Raw genomic sequence first — 21,552 nt, forward strand, 5'->3', positions numbered from 1 at the left:
GCTACCATACCTTTATTATCTTTGTATGTCAGCACCAAGAATGATGACTGGGTTTATTCTGAATGTAAAAAATCAGACCAGTTTCAGCACATTTGCCTTCATCAGTGATTACCATGTAGCTAGGTTAGTCATGCATTTATATATCTAGAATTAATTGTCAATCAATCAATAAAGCATTTAAAGGCACAGTAAAAAAGTAATAATATGCATCCTTATACATCATGAAAAAAAAATCCTAAAATAATTTCTTGGGTAATGCATATTGAAATGTTACAAATGGTCATTAAGACCTTGGGAAAATAGAGCCCCCAACTTAACTATCCACATTTTTTCTTTTTCATTTAATAAACTGTGCTAACACAATTTTAAAGATCTATCATCCCATATCTTATCAATGATACAAAAGTGGAATACCACTGATTTGTGAGTACATACATGTCTGTAAAGTGCATTGGTCATATGTTTATTTCTGATGTTGCCTAAATGCTCCGACATCCGAATTCTAAATGGCCTGGAAGTCTGCCCAACATAAAATGAGGAGCAGGAACAGGTAGCTAAATAGACCACCCAGTCTGTACTGCAATTTGCAAAATGTTTGATCCTGTATACAAACTTGGTATTTTTACTGGTAAACTCCTTATATTTTAACATGTGTTTACAAAAAGAGCAATGCCCACAGGAGAATGATCCAATCAATTTCTCTCCTGTGATAGTTACTTGATCCGGCATAGGGTCCCTTTCTGTCCTGGATTTATAGTGGTTAAGATAAGATCCTAACGTTCTACCTCTGTGATATGAGAACTTACATTAATCTGGAAGAAGATTAGATTGTTCCTCATTTGCCATGAAAATGTTCCAATTTTTGTTAATTGCATTTCTAATGGCATGAATGTTCCTACCATATGTAGTTGTAAATCTAAGAACATTTTCTGATGGTGATGTTTTTTCATGATATTTCAATAATTATGTCCTATCCTGCCCCGTGGCCCAGTTGCTGGCTGTTATAATATGTCCAGGTTTATAACCTCTCGCCTTAAACCTATATATTAGGTCATTTTTGTGATGTTCATAGTCATTCTGGGAGGAGCAAATCCTTTTAATGCGAAGGAATTGGGACTTGGGAATATTCCTAATGATGTGATCAGGATGTAAACTCATAGCTTCAAGAAGACTGTTGTATTGTGGATATTTGCGGAATACCTGGGTCGACAGTGTATTATCTGTATTTCTACGGATCTCAACATCTAGAAAATGAATTTGTTGGCGGTGCATATTAAGTGTAAATTCAATACCATACTTGTTATCATTGAGGTATTGAACAAACTCCAAATGATATTCTGTATCCGCCCACCAAACTAACCAACAGTTGTCCAGGTATCACCACCAAATATCCATCTCAACCAAAAAAATGTTATGTAACTCATCATATATAAGGAATTCCTCCAAGTATCCCATAAAGAGATCCGCATAAATGTGGGCAAAGGATGCCCCCATAGCCGTACCTCACACCTGCCAATAACATTCCTTCTGAAAATAGAAGATGTTTTTTGTAAGGACATGTTTTGCCATACAGACTAACAGTGTGTTGAAACCAGGAGGATTATTATATCAGGGGACACTATTGCAACTATATATGGTCCTACAGTTTGTCACAGTGGATGTATGTATACTGTTTTGTATTAAACATAATAATGTACACACTTTAAATGAATGGTTGGGCCTTGTTAGAAGAGAATTTTTTTCTCTATAAACAGTTTAAGTGAAACCACTGGTATTTTTTCTTTGGCAGTTAGGATGGCATGTTTTTCAACATAGTTTAATTTCTGGCCCCTTAAAGTATAAGCTTCACATCTCTTAACATTAACCCGAGATATATTCAATATGGATTTGGTAACTATATTGCAAGGGTTATCAGCGGACCAAAATGATCTTCAGCTGTTTGGAATCCATACATATAATACCAACACCAGTATAAGTGAAGTTAGGGATCCTAATGATCTATGTAAGAGCCTTTTTTCCAGACTGACCAAAAGCATGACCAGTTTACGTAGTTCAGTTTGGCATCTTAAACTATTTAAAGCTTACACTGTTAAAAATATAACCCCTAGAGGTCTTAGAATTAGGGTGCAACCTTATATCAATAACCCTGATGATATGTTAAATGAGGAATGGCCACAAGCGCAGCATGATGGAACCATATCTTTTGTTAGGATATTGTCCTCTTTTTATGAACGTTCAATCCAGACAAATATAACAGAAACCCAACAGATTTGTGAAGAAATTAAGGTATATGAGGGTCAGACCAAGTATCAGGAATGTCTTCACAAACGATCTAAAGATTTACTTGTGATGGAAAAAACTTTAGAAACAAAAAATTGCATAAGTTTCAAAGAGATTTGAGGGAATATGAACAAGGTAAACCTTTTGGATTTAGGAAAAATGTCACTTTTTCAGATGGGGAACATAGCAGGGCTAGGCCAAACAGAAAGAGACCTAGATTGATATTAAAGAAATCCAAAACTGACTACAGCAGTACCTCAGGGGAGGAGTCCTCTGTAACTGATATGGAACAAATACATGCTCAGGGGTCCCCAGCTTATAAGAAACAGAAGAACCTTGTAGCCCCTTTAGATCTAGGACACACAGGGGTGGGAGAAAACATCACAAATGTAGAATATCTGGAAACACTGCTGCAAATGATGATTCCCAAATAGCTGAACAGTCAAATGTATTGAATATTTCTTCTGTAGTACTATCTGAAATCGCAATTAAACTCCTTAACAAGGGATTAACATATGTTCCTGGCTTTTATGTTCATGAGGATAGTGTGGTTAAAGATGTTGTGTCATTTTGTCAGCTGTTAAATTTAAAACTGTTTTTTTTGGTCAACAGGAGAACTCTCAGTCATCTACTGACTTCAGATTTTAAAAAAAATCTGTATTTCAGCCCCTGATGGATAAATATGTTGAAGTATTTCAAAACTCTGTTTTCAAATATCTACATTTTCATGGTTATAAAACTCGTATGTTGGGTCACAATTTGTCAGGGGCTGAACAAATAGCTCTTCGGGAACTGAGGAATAACCACAACATAGTTATTATTCCAGCTGACAAGGAAGGAGCAGTCATTGTTATGGACATGGACTACTATTTATCAGAGGCGTACAGACAAGTTAAGAATGGCAAACATTATATACCAATGCCTCTTGATCCAACTGACCGTTTCAAGAAGGAAATTGATTCCTTCTTGAAATTGGTTGTTGAGGAAAGGATTATCAGTATATCAGTTTCACAACATCTTAAAGTGGAAGATCCTCAGAGACAGATACTTTATTTGCTACCAAAAATTCATAAAAATTTGCAGAAACCACCTGGTAGGCCAATATTATCTGGCATGGGCTCACTTATGGAACCCCTATCAGAATTTCTTACCAAGTACTTACAGCCACTTCTGAAAATGGTTAGGTCTAGGATCAAAGACACGACTGAATTCCTCAGAATTCTAAGTGACAAGCAATTGGAACCAGGATGGATAATGTGTACATTGGATGTTACAGCCCTATATACCAACATTCCACACTGGGCTGGGCTTGAGGCTCTTGAATATTGGCTCAAAAAAGCAAACCTTTATCCTCCTGGTTTCAACACACTGTTAGTCTGTATGGCAGAACATGTCCTTACAAAAAACATCTTCTATTTTCAGAAGGAATGTTATTGGCAGGTGTGAGGTACGCCCATGGGGGCATCCTTTGCCCCCATTTATGCAGATCTCTTTATGGGATACTTGGAGGAATTCCTTATATATGATGAGTTACATAACATTTTTTTGGTTGAGATGGATATTTGGTGGCGATACCTGAACAACTGTTGGTTAGTTTGGCGGGCGGATACAGAATATCTTTTGGAGTTTGTTCAATACCTCAATGATAATAAGTGGGGTTTTGAATTTACACTTAATATGCACCACCAACAAATTCATTTTCTAGATGTTGAGATCTGTAGAAATACAGATAATACACTGTCAACCCAGGTATTCTGCAAATATCCACAATACAACAGTCTTCTTGAAGCTATGAGTTTACATCCTGATCACATCATTAGGAATATTCCCAAGTTCCAATTCCTTCGCATTAAAAGGATTTGCTCCTCCCAGAATGACTATGAACATCACAAAAATGACCTAATATATAGGTTTAAGGCGAGAGGTTATAAACCTGGACATATTATAACAGCCAGCAACTGGGCCACGGGGCAGGATAGAACATAATTATTGAAATATCATGAAATAACATCACCATCAGAAAATGTTCTTAGATTTACAACTACATATGGTAGGAACATTCATGCCATTAGAAATGCAATTAACAAAAATTGGAACATTCTCATGGCAAATGAGAAACTATCTAATCTTCTTCCAGATGAATGTAAGTTCTCATATCGCAGAGGTAGAACGTTAGGATCTCATCTTAACCACTATAAATCCAGGACAGAAAGGGACCCTATGCAGGATCAATTAACTATCACAGGAGAGAAATTGGCTGGTTCATTCTCCTGTGGGCATTGCTCTTTTTGTAAACACATGTTAAAATATAAGGAGTTTACCAGTAAAAATACCAAGTTTGTATACAGGATCAAACATTTTGCAAGTTGCAGTACAGACTGGGTGGTCTATTTAGCTACCTGTTCCTGCTCCTCATTTTATGTTGGTCAGACTTCCAGGCCATTTAGAATTCGGATGTCGGAGCATTTAGGCAACATCAGAAATAAACGTATGACCAATGCACTTTACAGACATATATGTACTCACAAATCAGCGGTATTCCACTTTTGTATCATTGATAAGATATGGGATGATAGATCTTTAAAATTGTGTTGGCACAGTTTATTAAATGAAAAAGAAAAAATGTGGATAGTTAAGTTGGGGGCTCTATTTTACCCGGGTCTTAATGACAATTTGTAGCATTTCAAAATGCATTACCCAAGAAATTATTTTAGGATTTTTTTCATGATGTATAGGGATGCATATTATTACTTTTTTTACTGTGCCTTTAAATGCTTTATTGATTGATTGACAATTAATGCTGGATATATAAATGCATGACTAACCTAGCTACATGGTAATCACTGATGAAGGCAAATGTGCTGAAACCGGTCTGATTTTTTACATTCAGAATAAACCGAGTCATCATTCTTGGTGCTGGCCTCTTTTTTGACTTTGTGCTTTCTATTTTGGCCGTTTGCAAAACCTCTCTTTGGATTGATTATCTTTGTATGTGTCTAATATTTTAGGCTGTGGTAATTAATTATTTCACAATATTGCTACACCTCTTCTTTTTAGTGAATGTTCAGAGCTAACAAGAATTGAGAAAGATTTAGATTCTAGTTTGGAAATGTTATCTTCTATTAAATGAGTTTCTTGGAGAAAAATTAATTGTGAATTATGGAATTGCAGATATTTATTCAACGATCTTCTCTTGTTGGGCTTATTAAGACCATTTATATTAAGAGAAATACAATGAAGTGATGTCATGTTGTTAGTTTGTTGAATTGCAATGTATGCTGGCTAAAATTCCTATTAGTTTTTAGTTTGTAAATTGAAATGAATAAAAAGAATGGAATACAGCACATTATATAGTACACTGTACAGAAAAATGATTTAAGGTTGCAAATATTTAAGTAACATTCAACTATTCTTATTAATTATAACAAAAATATCTAACAAGAAAACCTTTTAAAACTCACCCGGAGTTATAAACTCCTAATCTGAGTGACATTAATCACTCAAATTAACATTCCTACTAGCAGCAAGTTTCTATCATGCACTGCCTGAAATATGTAGTTTCATCATTTTAAAACATGGCTTTTTAATATGCATGTAAATCAACTATTCAAAAATGTCATATTTACTAAATCACTGATAAGCTTATTTACTTATTAATTTGTTTGTAATCTGTGTATTACTACAACCATTTCTTAAACATCACTGATACATATATTTCTGACTAAACAAAATGAAGTGACTGCATAAAATTATATTTAACCTAACTAAAAATAGTGAACGATATGAGATTAACTGAAGTTTTTGTGAGATATGCAGATAAAATAGAAATTACAGTTGCGTATTTTCTTATGATATAAATTGTTGCCACCAATCATTTACCACAAGGATATATTTTTGTTTAAAAAAAAAAACAGACGTATATGTACTTTCTTAGGAGTATCCAAAATAAACCACCTTCGTACACTAAAAACATTTTTAAAAACTCAAAACACATGAATCAAATTTACATATACCCTCACAGGTGTGAAGTAAAAGGATAGGTCTATATATCTGAATATGGAACTTTAACCTGTTCACCCCACCAATGCATTTGTAAACAGAATTAAAACTCTCAGTGACAGGATACATTATTGCAACATTGCTGCTTCAGGTTAAAATGAAAGGGATATGTGGTATATAATATAGGACCAAAAATGTGAAAAAGACCTCACAATTAACTAAACATAATAAGATTTAGTATGGTTGCAACAGCACAGATAAATCAAATGATATTCATTTTTACAACTAAGCAGTTAAAACAAAACTAATGTTTCAAACTTGTATCAGGACATAGTAATAAAACAGGACCCAAAACCAGTATATTGTATATAGTTCAATTATGGGCAAAAGAAAAACAGCCAACTGATCTTAGAAATGTCTCTGAGCTACTCATTCATTACATCCCCATGTAAAGTCTGTGAGACAAGTCTAAAATTATTGTATTTGTAAATATTAGTTAGTAAGATTCATTAAGGTTAACATTTAGTGTGTTACTCTGCTAAGCAGAAATAAAGGGATAGTATACAGTGCAATGTACAGAAAGCAACATAGATTCCAATAGTATTGTATTTACTGGAATATAATGAAATTATTAATGAGAATAGTGTTTCAATATACTTAAATCTAGAAGACAGGGAGTTATTGAAAAGCATTATTCCTTTTAAAGTAGCAAAATATGCACAAATATACTGTAAATGAACTTTTACCAGTCATATTCAATCTCTTCTATGATATCGATGTACTAAATAGAAGATAGTATCGATCAGGATAAAATCTGCTACTGTTTACTTTTTTGTTTAACTGTACAGCATACAAATATCACTCTGGTAAAAAGAAATAAAAGAAAAAAAGCGTTTAAGCATGTCCAAAAGGCTTTGAGAAATGTTTACTTCCTTTTCTGAAGAATGTTGAGTCGTCAGTGACGTCATGTGGCTCTTGCAGCTGTTCAAAGAAGCGTACGGTTACATCGCCAGATAAGGAAAAAAAAAAATAGCTTCAATTTTTTCAGTGGGAAACTGTGAACTTTCTTGTCTTCAGATGAAGGCTTACAGCAGCTTGAGAGCTAAGCGAGACACTCCAACAACAGTCAAAGCTCTCATCAAGTGTCAGAAAAGACAAGCAAAAAGAAAAAAAAAACAACCTCGGATCCTTGAATCTTCGGGTTCTGTACATACCAAAAGACACCAATGAACAATACCAACAAAATACAGGCTACACCAGCCAAAAACACATGAAACAAAACCATCATGCCCAAAAACCCAATGAAAACCACAAGGGTATACAAAAAGGAAATGGAGAGCAAGGAAATTGTATCTACATTACAAAGATACATAGTTAACTACATTAAATAGCAATTCAAATGAATTAAAGACATCTCAGGAAATCTCCTTTCTATAAAAATACTCTAAAAACATATTTACTATAAGGAATTTTTACAAAAAAGAAAAGAAATATGGTAAAGGAAGCTTAAACTATTTTAATAATCATTCTAGTAATATTTAAAGAAACAAACAAAAACCAGAATACTAAACAAGTGTTTTAAACAACAATTGGCTTCTAAACTTCTATAAGTAATATAATTATAACCCTGAGCAGGTTATATATTCAAAGGTTTAAGCTATTGTGGGGCAAAAATCTAATGCTTAGAAAATATTTATTTATTTTTTATTTATTTAACATTTGTTGACCGGGAATGTCCGACTAGGTTCCACACAGCCTGTTTTCAGCGGAGGCCCGGGGAGAAATGCTCCAGATGCATGTCTTTGGAATGTGGGAGGAAACCGGAGTACCCGGAGGAAACCCACGCGAACACAGGGAGAACATGCAAACTCCACACAGAAGGCACCCCAGCCGAGAATCGAACCGGAGAACCTCTTGCTGTGAGGTGACAACGTTAACCGCTGCACCACTGTGCCGCCAAATATCATTGTATACTTTGTTTCCTTTACCTCTCCCTTCCCCATTCTTTTCTTTACTTAAGTTAAACACAGTATAATGTTATTAAAGGTTACTTATATAAAAAATTATACTAAGTTAAAACCCAAAAATATCTAATATAAAGAAAACTAATATTAGTAAAGGGGAAAAAGTATATATAGACTACTAATAGCTATTAAATATAAATAATTAATTAGATAATATATAAACATAATTTATAAACATTATATGTTAAAGAAAAGAAAGGCACTCACCTGTTGAACTGTTTTCAAAAAAGTTATGTAAAAGGAAATAAAAAGTCCATTATGTAGGAAAAATAAAAAAAGAGTTATTTTTTAAGTTTCTTCTTGTGTTTAACTGTTTTCCAATTATCATTTTCAGCGATTCTTTTGAGACTTGAACTAGCCCAGTCCATTTCATCCATTTTATCCAATATTTTATTAAATTTAATGTAATTGATGGCAGCATCAAGTTCTTCAAAAATCTTCAGACCATCTTGAAGGAAGATTTTCAGCCTTGCAGGGAAAAGCAAGTATGACTTTATTTGTACTTTTTTTAGTTCTTTGAGCAATGGAAGGAACTGTTTCCTTTTTGAAATAACAGATGAAGAATAGTCATTATCAAAACAAATTATGTTGTCCTTGTATTTAATAGGTGACCTAGACCAAGTCGTCTTCAAAACTATTTCTTTATCATGGGATGATAAAAATTTAACTATAACTGACTTTGTAGAAGTGCTTTTGGTATTTTTAAAGGAAGACAAGGACCCGTGAGCTCTTTCTATACCAAAAGAACACTTCAGGGAGTTGTAAGATTTCTGGTAGCCATGAAGATAAAAACTTTTCCAAGTTGTTTTCTTCCACGTTATTTGGTAAACCAAAGATCCTGATGCTATTTCTTCGAGATCTATTTTCAAGATCATCTATTTTTGTTAACAACAAGGTATTCTGTTTTAGAAGAAATTCCAGGTTATGTTCATTTTGTTGAATTCTACAATCCATGTCATTTAAGGACGTTTCAATAACTGTAATTTGTTTCTTCTGCTGTTTCAGATCCAGATGTATTGTCTCCATCTGTTGTGAAGTAGTTTCTTTAAAGTTATCTATTTTCATGTCCATTCTGTCAATTTTGTTGATACTTCCTGTATGGTAGTTAAAAGAGTTTGAAACTCTTTTTTTAATACAGCGTCCTGATGAGAGGATTTAGTAAAGCTCATGCTGTAGTCAGATGCCTGAAACTTGTCTTTTGTAATTTTGACAAAAAAAGTTGTAAATAATTTAAATAATTTTTGATATTAACTAACTAAACTATGAAGAGACACTAAATATATTTAAAAATTACTATTTAGTTAGTTATACTCAATAATTCCTGTCATAAAAGATATGATAAGGCAGAGCAGAGAGAAAGTGCTGCTACTCAAGGCTCATGCTAAGCCACCCCTCGATGTAGGCATATTTTGAGTTATGCTCTGAAAATGAGGAAAGACAAGACTTTTAGGTGAGGAGGGAAAGATTACCAGAGTTTGGATGCAAGAATGGAGAAGGAATGGTTGGTACAATGCAGTCTGATTTAGGGTGTCTGGAGTTAAGGTATTAATTGAGAGATATTCTGGGAGGTTGTAGGGAGTGGTTTTATTATGGAGTTTGTCTGTAAGAGGTATGAAGGCAACTGGTTGAAGTAGTTTGAAAAGAAGAGACCCTAGAAGTAGCTCAGCTCTGTAGGATTCTTGTAGCCATTTGGCTTTGGAGAGGGTGGTGCAGTGGTACTCCTGAGGGGGACAAGAATTGGAAAAGAATTAATAGACTTTGTTTTTAGTGTACTGTAGAGTGGATGATTTTTTTAGAGGCTGTAGCTATGATGGGGAGCCTGTATTCAACCTGAGCTAGGAGGTCTCTTTTGCCTATTGAATGGTAGCTGGTCTGGAGAGAAAGGGAAATATTTTCCAGGACCAGAATAAAACAGGATTGATCCTTTTCCTAGTGTTTGTTTTCGGTGTGGATTAAGAAGTTAAGTGACTGGTCTAGCCATAAACCAAGTATTTAAGTGATGTGGTTGTTTCTATTGGGAAGTCATTGAGATCTGCGATTCTGAGATTTTCAGGATTTTTTTCAGCTTTTGTGAGGTCTCAAATATCATACTTTTTGTTTTGGAGAGGTTTAGGAGTAGTTTATGGTTGTTTAGCCAAGAATTATGGGGGTGGAAGTCAGATTAAAGGTGGGTTTGAATAGCCAAATGTGAAGGACTGATTTGAAGGAAAATCATGTTAACTGCATAAAGAGTGATAGGAAGGTTATGGAGGTCAGATGGTAGTTTGTTAATAAAGATTGAAAGCAACAGAGGGGCAAGCTTGGATCCCCAGGAATTCCTTTGGTAAGGGATGCTGGAGGTGATAGGGATAAACCTATTTTGACTCTGAAATACCTATCTGTTAAGAAATTGAAACCAGGTGATAGTATTGGGGCTAACTTTGATTTCTTGGAGGGAGTGAAAGAGCAGGAGGTAGTCAATACAGTCAAAAGCTTTGGTAAGATCTATTAATACTGCTTCTGAAAGGTTTCCTTTATCCATGTTGAGAAGGATCTCACCTGTAAGTGACCATAGATCTATGAACCGATGACTATAGTGGCCTTCCCATATACTATTCTTGTTTTGACCATAATGTTTTCATGATGCTCTAGCTATTCCAGAATATGTGCTGTTTGATGTTGGTACCAGGTTGTCAGTGTTACACCCAAAACACTCACTACCAGAGCTAAGGAACAAACACATAGATCAACATATGTGGATGTACTCACATGTAGTCTACCCAAACCTCCAAGACCTCCTAAAAGCATATCTCAGTGGCCCAGCACACACTTAAAAGAGACACCACCTCATATAACACTTAACTCTGAAAATCACTGTAGCCCTGCTTCCAAGTCCATAAAGCAACATACCGCACAGCCAAACATTCTCGTTATTGAGGTTTCCATTGTAAGACATACTGATGCCTCCCTTACCAAGTTAAACAAGGAGACGATCACAGTGAGTGGTCTGTCAGAGCCAGGATCCACCAGATCACACATGCACTTAGGTCTATAAACCACAAGTATCAGTATGACACTGACATAGTCCATGTGGGCATAAATGACCAAAGACATACCTCAGTGGACTATATGAAGAGAGACATGATGGAGCTGTCCAAATATGTGTTCCAGGCGGGTATGAATCTAGCTTTGAGTAGAACTTAACTTCACCAATGATGATGCCACAGTACCAGCAAAAAATGATGGACTTGAACAATTGGTTTAGTTTCTGGTGTCACGACAAGTGGATCCAATATCTGTCAGCCTGGGGAGACATGATTGATAAACCATAATGTTTTGTCAGAGATGGTTTACACTTGCCACCACTTGGCTTCTGGATACTGGCAAAAACTTTATCTATCCCCATCATGCCTTTTTTAGGCTGTGCCAAGTTGTTAAACCCTTCAACATAACAAAAATCACTCATGACCACTTAAGGGTACTGCTGCTCAATGCGAGTTTAGATAAAAAATACACTCTCTGGAAGCACTCCTCACCCTAGAGAATACAAACATATGCACAGTTATAGAAAGATGGTTTGAACCATGAAAAGCACCTCAGCTTTCATAGTCTACAATGCCTTTCATACATTTCATCCCCCTCAGCTCAGGAAAAAATTAAGGGTGGAGGTTTGTCACTGTTCATAATGGACATGTACACCACTAGACTGGTCCAACAACATGAGTTGCATGAGCTGCTCCATTACCAGCTAACCATAGGTGAGAACCCCTATCATATCCTTGCTAGCTACAGATCCCATAACATGAGTCTGGAAAACCACACCTCCTACCTAAATCTACAGGAATCTCTTAATATTTAGCCTAACACCATACCTATGGGTTACTTCAACTACCCCTCCATAAACTGTGAAACTTGTATAACCCATAATTTGATACAAGTTGTACCACAAGTTGTGACTGCTTAGTTCTGTACATTGTTTTATGGCATAACAGTCTTTCTACTAGCACAACATTATTTAAGAGTCTTTTGGGTCAATGTGATGCATCCATTTTCTTAAAGCAGTAGGTAAAGATCTTTAGAATTTGTCGGTTGCTATAATTTCTATTATGTTATTCTTATTGTGTTGACCATCAGAATTTAACCATAAATTATTAATATGCTTTGAGTTACATAATAGTGATCTTACCATTTTGTTATGAGGAAAATATCCAGCTACAAATGTTTAGCTTATTTCTCTGAGGTAACACCTGCCCTGGCAAATATTGGCTTTTTGACTTTATTCTAGACCTGGTAATCAGTCCTCTCCATGTCCAGTAAGGCTCTCAATGGTTCTCCAGTTAACTGCATTGATAACATTCTGGCTAGTCAGGCTGATTTCACCCCTTTTGTTGAGCATAGTGCTCTAAAGGTATTAAGATACACATCAGAGTTCTTCTCAGTGTATGTTGTTTTAATGGCGGCTCTGTTCTTGTGGTAGTCATTGACTTACCAGCCACAACCATCCTTTCAGCTGCAGTGATATGATCTGTAGTAACTGTTCTCCCATGGTCATACAGGTATGCTAAAAGAAAATTCCTTGTATATAATAAAACAGTATCCTTCTGTCCCCTTTCTTGTGGAAATTCCACATTGTCTGGCAGCTACTATCAATTTCTCTCCCCTGGCTTTCTCTCTAAATACGCCATAAGCCTGATTTTCCTCTCACTTCATATTGCAATTCCTATTTGTATTATACTAATTTATCTTTAATTTCTGTATACAGTGGCTAAAATTTCTGTAACTATTGAAGCATTATCATATAACTTGTATTGATTCTTAACCAATGTTTTCATATTATGTCTATGAATTTAGTATAATTTTTTTTAAAATGCATTTGTTTTTTTTTGTATTATTTTTAAAGACTGTAAACGTATTCTTCTTAAAATGTTTTGTAATACTTTGGAGCTTTTTTCCCTGGGCTTCCACTGAAAATGGGCTCCTACCCAGTCAGATGTTCCCAGTAATAAAATGTCAATCAGTCAATCAATAAATCTATCAATCAATCAAATCAATCAATAAATAAATAAAAACTGTAGTCTAACAGAAACACTTACTTCTTTTAACAAAATATCACTGTTTACAATGGACGTTTCATAAAACTGTGGTTAACATTATTTACACAACTATTTACACATTTTGATTGACATGTACTCTTCCATTTGGTGAGAACCACTATGTTACACTACAGTACACACACAAGCACACAAATGTATTTTCACACCTTGAGTTTGCTGGTTTGCTAACTGGCTAACTGGAAATACTTAGTGGGGAAATATTGCCAAGTCAAAATGTGCCATGCTGATAGACTCCTACCCAAGAAGATGGAATGCTGTAATTAAATCAAAAGGTGCTTCAACAAAATATTAGTTTAGGGTGTGAACACTTACGCAACCAGCTTATTGTATGTTTTTTATTTTTTATATTTTTCCCCTAACAGATTTGTTTGTTTTTCAATTGAATTGTACGGGTTATAGGTCACATTAAAGGAGGGAAAAGTTTTGAAATGATTTATTGTGGTCTCATTTTTTATATCACAAAAACCTGGCATTTTAACAGGGGTGTGAACACTTTTTATATCCACTGTATAGTAGTAGTTGGCTATGTTACACCTTGTGAAGTGAGATTGAAAGACCGACACTTTGATGAAAATGATGTGCTGAAAGTTGTTGTCTCTTCTTGAATAAAGGCTGCTTTTATTAGGTGACGGAAAATTACATTTTTCGTCTTGCACAGTGATGAAATATAGTTTCCTGTGTATAAACATGTGTTTGATTACTCTGAGATTGTTGTTACCATGGGAAGCTGGCCCTTCCTCCCCATGGGATAATGCAGCAATGATGAAACTGATTATATAAGTTAAAGGAATGTAGGAAGTGTACCTGTTGCAAGGAGGGTGGAGATGGGGGGTCTCTACACCTACAAAAAACATTATCTGACAGCCATTGTTAAAAGTATTTTCCTTCTGAGACTTACCCGTTGCAAGGAGGGTGGGGATGGGGGGTCTCTACACCTATAAAAGACGTTATCTGACAGCCATTGTTAAAAGTAGTTTCCTTCTGAGACTTACTTTGGCAAATAAAGCACAACCTATATTAACTGCCCTATGAATGCAAGTTCCTTTGTATTTTAGCAGAGTTATTTCTCTTGTTATTTACAGCTAAGCTAAGTAACCTGTGACAACTGCTACAAAAGAAAAAGAGACATGGCAACCAGACTTTAAATTTGTCACCTTATTTTTAAATTATCATAATGCACTATGTTCAGAGCACAGTATTTTATCAAGTTATAGTTTTGTGGCAGTTGAATGAATGTCATTTTTCTCCATTTATTCTTGTTACAGGCAGTTCCTTGACAATAAATCCAAATGCGAAGAAGCCGATTAACTACATGTGTCTGGCTGTTGCAGTAACCTCTGTGTGCAGTAACTGCTTATGGGTCATGAAGATGGTGATTTGACAGTACCTTTGTCTGAAGAAGGATTAACATCATACACTAGCAAGTCATAACGTTATGCTAGAAAAGTAATCCAGATTATGTTGTAGAGTAACTGGACTATGTGCTCATCAGATACTGAGCTAAGATATAGCAAAAAAAGCAATCCCTATGAATTTTCAAAACCCAAAACATTTGTGTAATTTCACAGTGATCAGTAGCCATACAAATGGTTTGACCTCCAGCATCTGAAGGCAGTAATTTTCCATGATACTCTGCAAATATTTACTTATTTATTGATCGGGAAAGTCTGACTAGGACAGAGCCTATTTTCAGGGCAGGCTCAGGAAGAAACTCTCCAGATGCATGTCTTTGGATTGTGGGAGGAAATCTTAGAAACCCAGCAAACACAGGGATGACATGCAGGCTCCACACAGAAGGCACCCAAGCTGCAACTCGAACCAGAGAACCTTTTGCTGTGAGATGACAGCATTAACCACTGCACCACTGTGCCACCCGAATATGAATACAGTTTTCAGTAGACACTATTTTATTCTGTCCATAGCACCTGCATGGGAACAACTTTTGTTTCTGCGCCAGTGACAGAAGTTTTCAGAGCAAAGGGATTCTTGAAAGGCATGGTAATTCAGAAGGCTTAAGGAATGTGACTGTCAGGGCAGAAGTATTTAAAAGAGTTTGTAATGAGTGATCAACAACAGCTTATCACTGTCTTATTTGACAGGAACAGAGTTTGTCAATGGAGATGTGACATGCTCTACTTTTTATCACACACCTATTCCTCCATTGTGGAAGGAGTAACATTCCAGTAAAAGGAAATCCAATGTACTTCTGAAATATGCAAGTACCTGAAGTGTGCTTTTCTAACACCACTTGTACTGTGCACCACAACACCTGAGAACACATCTGCCTAAATTCTAATTAACATCTTGTGATCAGCTAGTACAAAGAAAAATCTGGCACAGGCAACTCAATAAAATTATTTTGCCAACTCGCATGTGTCCACTTATATTTCAGCTAAGAGCTGATAACCTTAGCAACGCAGTATGTCACCTAAATGGTCTTCTGAAATTGATAGAAGATGTCATTGAGTTTGTTGAAGTCTTCTAGACAACCAAATAAGCACGTACAACCATCACTACAATGACATATTGTTGGGACATTGATATACAAATACATTAGAGGTCATAGCTTCTCTCAGGGTAATAACTTGTGTGGTCACTTAAATGAAGTACAAGTGAGACATCCATGTAGTAGTTTCTAAAACAATTTATGTTGCCTGCATTTCACTCTTGTAAAATGCATTAAAGTTCAAATATGTCGGACAAGTATATAAAGATGTTTTCAAATATTACATCATCAACCAAGTGTGATAATGTATAGTTGACAGAAATGAAATAATATGCAGTTTTCTAAGTGGCTAGAAAGATGTAGAGGACAAAATATCCTGTAATAGGTAGTTTGGAGAGAATTGCTGGGATTTATGAAAAGTCTGATAGTCTGAAATATCTCCAGGCACATTTTTCCATTTTGTTTTCAAATCATTGCCTGCAGCTGTATTTCAAGAACTTCATAAACTCACCTTCTCTACCAGTATTGTAACGGTATTGACATCTTTCAATCATACAATGAAATAAATATTGTGGCCGAGACTCTTCAAAGACTGAGGCAGGATGTTTATACTTGATTTTGTTTACTGTTTGATGAGGCAGAGCAGACAACAATTTGTCTGCTCATGAATCCATGTCAAAAGTAGAAACACAGGACAACATCAATTTATACCTTCTGTGTGAGAATCCCAGAAGAAGCACATTAATTTCTAGCCTGAATCATATAGCTCCAGAACTGATGGAATGATGTATTGTCTACCAGGTACATCTTTTTGCAAGCATTTGCTGCCATAAAACTACATGAGAAGATACTGATGATATTGTGCCAGCTGTGTATGTAAAATATAAGAGGAGTTCTTCAGTGTGTAGAGTTTTAAAGTGTTACAACAGACATAAAACTAAATGTACTCTGGTCTCACAAGACAAGCCAGTGATTCTGAATTCCTTTCCCACTATTAAACAAAACACTTAGTATTAAAATAATGATTATTAGCTAAATAAACTGATAACTACTATTAAAAATGAATGTGAGTTTCTAAGTCAGTTTAAAAGAATGGTTTAAAACTTTAAGGGGTTTACTTCATACGATAACATTGAAACCTTACAGCCATCTAGTTTATACCAAGTTGTATCGTGCAGAAAGCTTGGCATAAGTTATTTCTGTAATTGTGACAATTCAAATGAAATCACTACTACTCTCATAGTGATCTTGTGCTGTGTAGATGTTTTATCTTGGTTTGGTAAAGAGTGGGCTTTCATTTGCAGTGCAGATCATGAATCCATTCATTCCTCTATAGTACGTTATTGTATTAAGGGTCACAAGGTAGATGGCAAGTGTGAAACAGTTCTGGACAAGATGCCAGGTACTGCAGTTCTGTCTATTACACACAAATACACACACACACACACACACACACACACACACACACACACACACACACACACACACACACACACACACACACATGCATGTGAGAGCACACACACACACACACACACACACACACACACACACACACACACACACACACATGCATGTGAGAGCACGCACACACACACAGACACACACACACACACACACACACACACACACACACACACACACACACACACACACACACACACACACACACATGTGAGAGCACACACACACACACACACATGCGCGCACACAGCTTTGTCAAAATCAGTTACCCAGAATTTTCTGTTGCCTTTTAACTGCTATCCATCTCATCAACATCTGCATTTACAGTTTCATTTTACACAGCCCTGGCTGTCTTGGCATTATTTTTTCAGCGACAGCTTTGCCAATACAAATTCAGTCAGCAGCAGAATTTCTAGCATTGATGTGCTTGATATTACTGCTTCAAGCATTGTGTTTGTTGTCTTAATACTCTATCTTTTAGCCTATGTCAGTGCCTCCAGCACTGGGTTTTCCTGCGTCGGCACTTTCTACACTTTTTACATGGGATCAGCATGTTCCACATCTCAGTGTTTTTCATCCTAAACAGAACAAATGTATGGGACTGACTTTACATACCACAGTTCTCCCTCCTTTCTCTGTTCCTTTTTGCAATGTCCAGCAAGTTGTTCCCTTACTATTTCTTTAGGTTCTACTTTATTTCTCAGGGCATCAATTAAAAAACAAACAAAAAAAACTAAGAAGTAATGTGTAAATGAAAGCATTTTGAACTGGCATTTGATTTTCCAACAGAATGAGGATGGAGGCCAACTCCTCTTTTACCGCAGTTAGGGACAAAGGCAATGATAATTACTTCACTATTGCTGCTGTCTTTCCTTCTTTTCTTCGTGAGGAATGGTACCAGTGAGACCACCTTAAGAATCCAGGCAAATAAGCAACCTGTGGTCCACTGAGTTAATACTCATAAAAGCACAAGGACAACTATGGCCAACTGTGCTTCTGCTACTCATCTTCCAGAGATCATTTGTACCATGGACCAGAAGTAGTCTTATCTTTCTACAGAACCTGAATGCGAAGTGTAAGACCTCAGAATCGTTTGTGTGAAACCTTCCCTAGAAAGATGCTACAAGCAGCTGTCAGTGATGCTGTTCACAGCCAGTACTAGTTTTGATATGAGCCTCTTTGACGATTTCTGGGTAGACCATGCTGTTCAGGGAGGAGGGTTTCATAGCAGAAATAGATTTGAGGTTAGAAGTGCAGTCCAGCAAAAAGAAAAACACGGACATTCAGGGTATCAGCTGCATAAAACTAGTGTCAGATGACTTATTATCAGGGCAACATGCCCTCTCAACTGGTGAGGAATCATCCCGGACTAAACAATGAAGAAAAGGAGTGCTGTGCGGCAGTAGAGAAAGCTGATCACCACTGAACAGTAGAACTGAGGCAACTGTACTTCTCAACAATGGCCTTCTTCAGGGCAAAGCTAGACTCAGCTACTTGAAGAATTCTGCTGAATCTGCCTGTCTGCACTATACCGTGCGCGCACGCACACACACACACACACACACACACACACACACACACACACACACACACACACACACACACACAGACACACCCACACACACATGCACACACGCACACACTCACACACACTCACACACTCACACACACACACACACACACACACACACACACACACACACACACTCAGCACAGCTCCTCGTGGTGGCCAGCAGTGTTCCTCTAGCAGCAGAGACCAGAAAAGACTACCTTTCCAGATTTTAAGTATTTTTCTTGGCTTTTTCGACTTTTGTGCCTTTCGACTACTGTTTCTGCTTATTTTATCAAAGTTTGCACTGTTTTTCTGTGTTTATAAGTTAAAACTGTTTACTGCACTTGCTAGTTTAAGTTTTGCCTAAAAGTTAAACTACAGGCTAATACACTCAAGTGTATTAGCTTTTGATAGCATTTAATCGAAAATCATAGCATTTATTGTGTTTTCTGCTTTTCTGTAAAAAAAGAAAAAAACATATCCTTGCTTTCCATAATTTCCTAAACTAGTGTTCCAGAGACCAGATTTTGCTGATCCCTGGGCTTTGTCTTGGTTCCTGTTTTCTCCATTTTCCTTGTTTGGTCAAGGGGTAGTTTCTTTACTCACTAGTGGGAGTAGGGAGTACTGAACTGCCTGTTTGTCCTCAGAGGAGTGGTTTAAGGCAGTAACTTGTAGTTTATTGGCCATTTTGGGTCATTTCCTGTCTTTTCCAGCCCCCTGCTATAAAGCACGTTTTGGCAGGCTTTTCCAGCTATTGAGAACTCAGCACAGCTCCTCGTGGTGGCCAGCAGTGTTCCTCTAGCAGCAGAGACCAGAAAAGACTACCTTTCCAGATTTTAAGTATTTTTCTTGGCTTTTTCGACTTTTGTGCCTTTCGACTACTGTTTCTGCTTATTTTATCAAAGTTTGCACTGTTTTTCTGTGTTTATAAGTTAAAACTGTTTACTGCACTTGCTAGTTTAAGTTTTGCCTAAAAGTTAAACTACAGGCTAATACACTCAAGTGTACTAGCTTTTGATAGCATTTAATCGAAAATCATAGCATTTATTGTGTTTTCTGCTTTTCTGTAAAAAACTTGAAAAACAAAAAAAAAATATCCTTGCTTTCCATACTTTCCTAAACTAGTGTTCCAGAGACCAGATTTTGCTGATCCCTGGGCTTTGTCTTGGTTCCTGTTTTCTCCATTTTCCTTGTTTGGTCAAGGGGTAGTTTCTTTACTCACTAGTGGGAGTAGGGAGTACTGAACTGCCTGTTTGTCCTCAGAGGAGTGGTTTAAGGCAGTAACTTGTAGTTTATTGGCCATTTTGGGTCATTTCCTGTCTTTTCCAGCCCCTGCTATAAAGCACGCTTTGGCGGGCTTTTCCAGCTATTGAGAACTCAGCACAGCTCCTCGTGGTGGCCAGCAGTGTTCCTCTAGCAGCAGAGACCAGAAAAGACTACCTTTCCAGATTTTAAGTATTTTTCTTGGCTTTTTCGACTTTTGTGCCTTTCAACTACTGTTTCTGCTTATTTTATCAAAGTTTGCACTGTTATTCTGTGTTTATAAGTTAAAACTGTTTACTGCACTTGCTAGTTTAAGTTTTGCCTAAAAGTTAAACTACAGGCTAATACACTCAAGTGTATTAGCTTTTGATAGCATTTAATCGAAAATCATAGCATTTATTGTGTTTTCTGCTTTTCTGTAAAAAACTTGAAAAAAAAAAAAATATCCTTGCTTTCCATACTTTCCTAAACTAGTGTTCCAGAGACCAGATTTTGCTGATCCCTGGGCTTTGTCTTGGTTCCTGTTTTCTCCATTTTCCTTGTTTGGTCAAGGGTAGTTTCTTTACTCACTAGTGGGAGTAGGGAGTACTGAACTGCCTGTTTGTCCTCAGAGGAGTGGTTTAAGGCAGTAACTTGTAGTTTATTGGCCATTTTGGGTCATTTCCTGTCTTTTCCAGCCCCCTGCTATAAAGCACGTTTTGGCGGGCTTTTCCAGCTATTGAGAACTCAGCACAGCTCCTCGTGGTGGCCAGCAGTGTTCCTCTAGCAGCAGAGACCAGAAAGACTACCTTTCCAGATTTTAAGTATTTTTCTTGGCTTTTTCGACTTTTTGTGCCTTTCAACTACTGTTTCTGCTTATTTTATCAAAGTTTGCACTGTTTTTTCTGTGTTTATAAGTTAAAACTGTTTACTGCACTTGCTAGTTTAAGTTTTGCCTAAAAGTTAAACTACAGGCTAATACACTCAAGTGTACTAGCTTTTGATAGCATTTAATCGAAAATCATAGCATTTATTGTGTTTTCTGCTTTTCTGTAAAAAAACTTGAAAAAAACAAAAAAAAAAATATCCTTGCTTTCCATACTTTCCTAAACTAGTGTTCCAGAGACCAGATTTTGCTGATCCCTGGGCTTTGTCTTGGTTCCTGTTTTCTCCATTTTCCTTGTTTGGTCAAGGGGTAGTTTCTTTACTCACTAGTGGGAGTAGGGAGTACTGAACTGCCTGTTTGTCCTCAGAGGAGTGGTTTAAGGCAGTAACTTGTAGTTTATTGGCCATTTTGGGTCATTTCCTGTCTTTTCCAGACCCCTGCTATAAAGACGCTTTAGCGCATTAGCGAGTTGCCACTGTTGCACACTAGGGCAGCCGGTTAAGCAGGTTTAAACTATTCGGCTACCTAAAGTCCACTCTTCAAATTTTCCCTTGAAACTACCTTCC

At 36.5% G+C, this 21,552-nt stretch overlaps 1 long non-coding RNA gene across 1 annotated transcript in view; it reads left to right on the top strand.

Annotated features, from left to right (window-relative positions):
- LOC122803573 overlaps positions 1-15,147 on the top strand; it is a 223,767-nt gene extending 208,620 nt beyond the window's left edge. Inside the window, exon 3 of the long non-coding RNA XR_006365127.1 lies at positions 14,662-15,147. This is a non-coding gene — a long non-coding RNA (uncharacterized LOC122803573). The remainder of the gene's footprint in view (positions 1-14,661) is intronic.
- The last annotated feature ends 6,405 nt before the right edge of the window (positions 15,148-21,552 follow it).

Source organism: Protopterus annectens, chromosome 5.part1, assembly GCF_019279795.1.
Source record: "Protopterus annectens isolate FY-2018-M chromosome 5.part1, PAN1.0, whole genome shotgun sequence".
Lineage (NCBI taxonomy): Eukaryota > Metazoa > Chordata > Ceratodontiformes > Protopteridae > Protopterus > Protopterus annectens.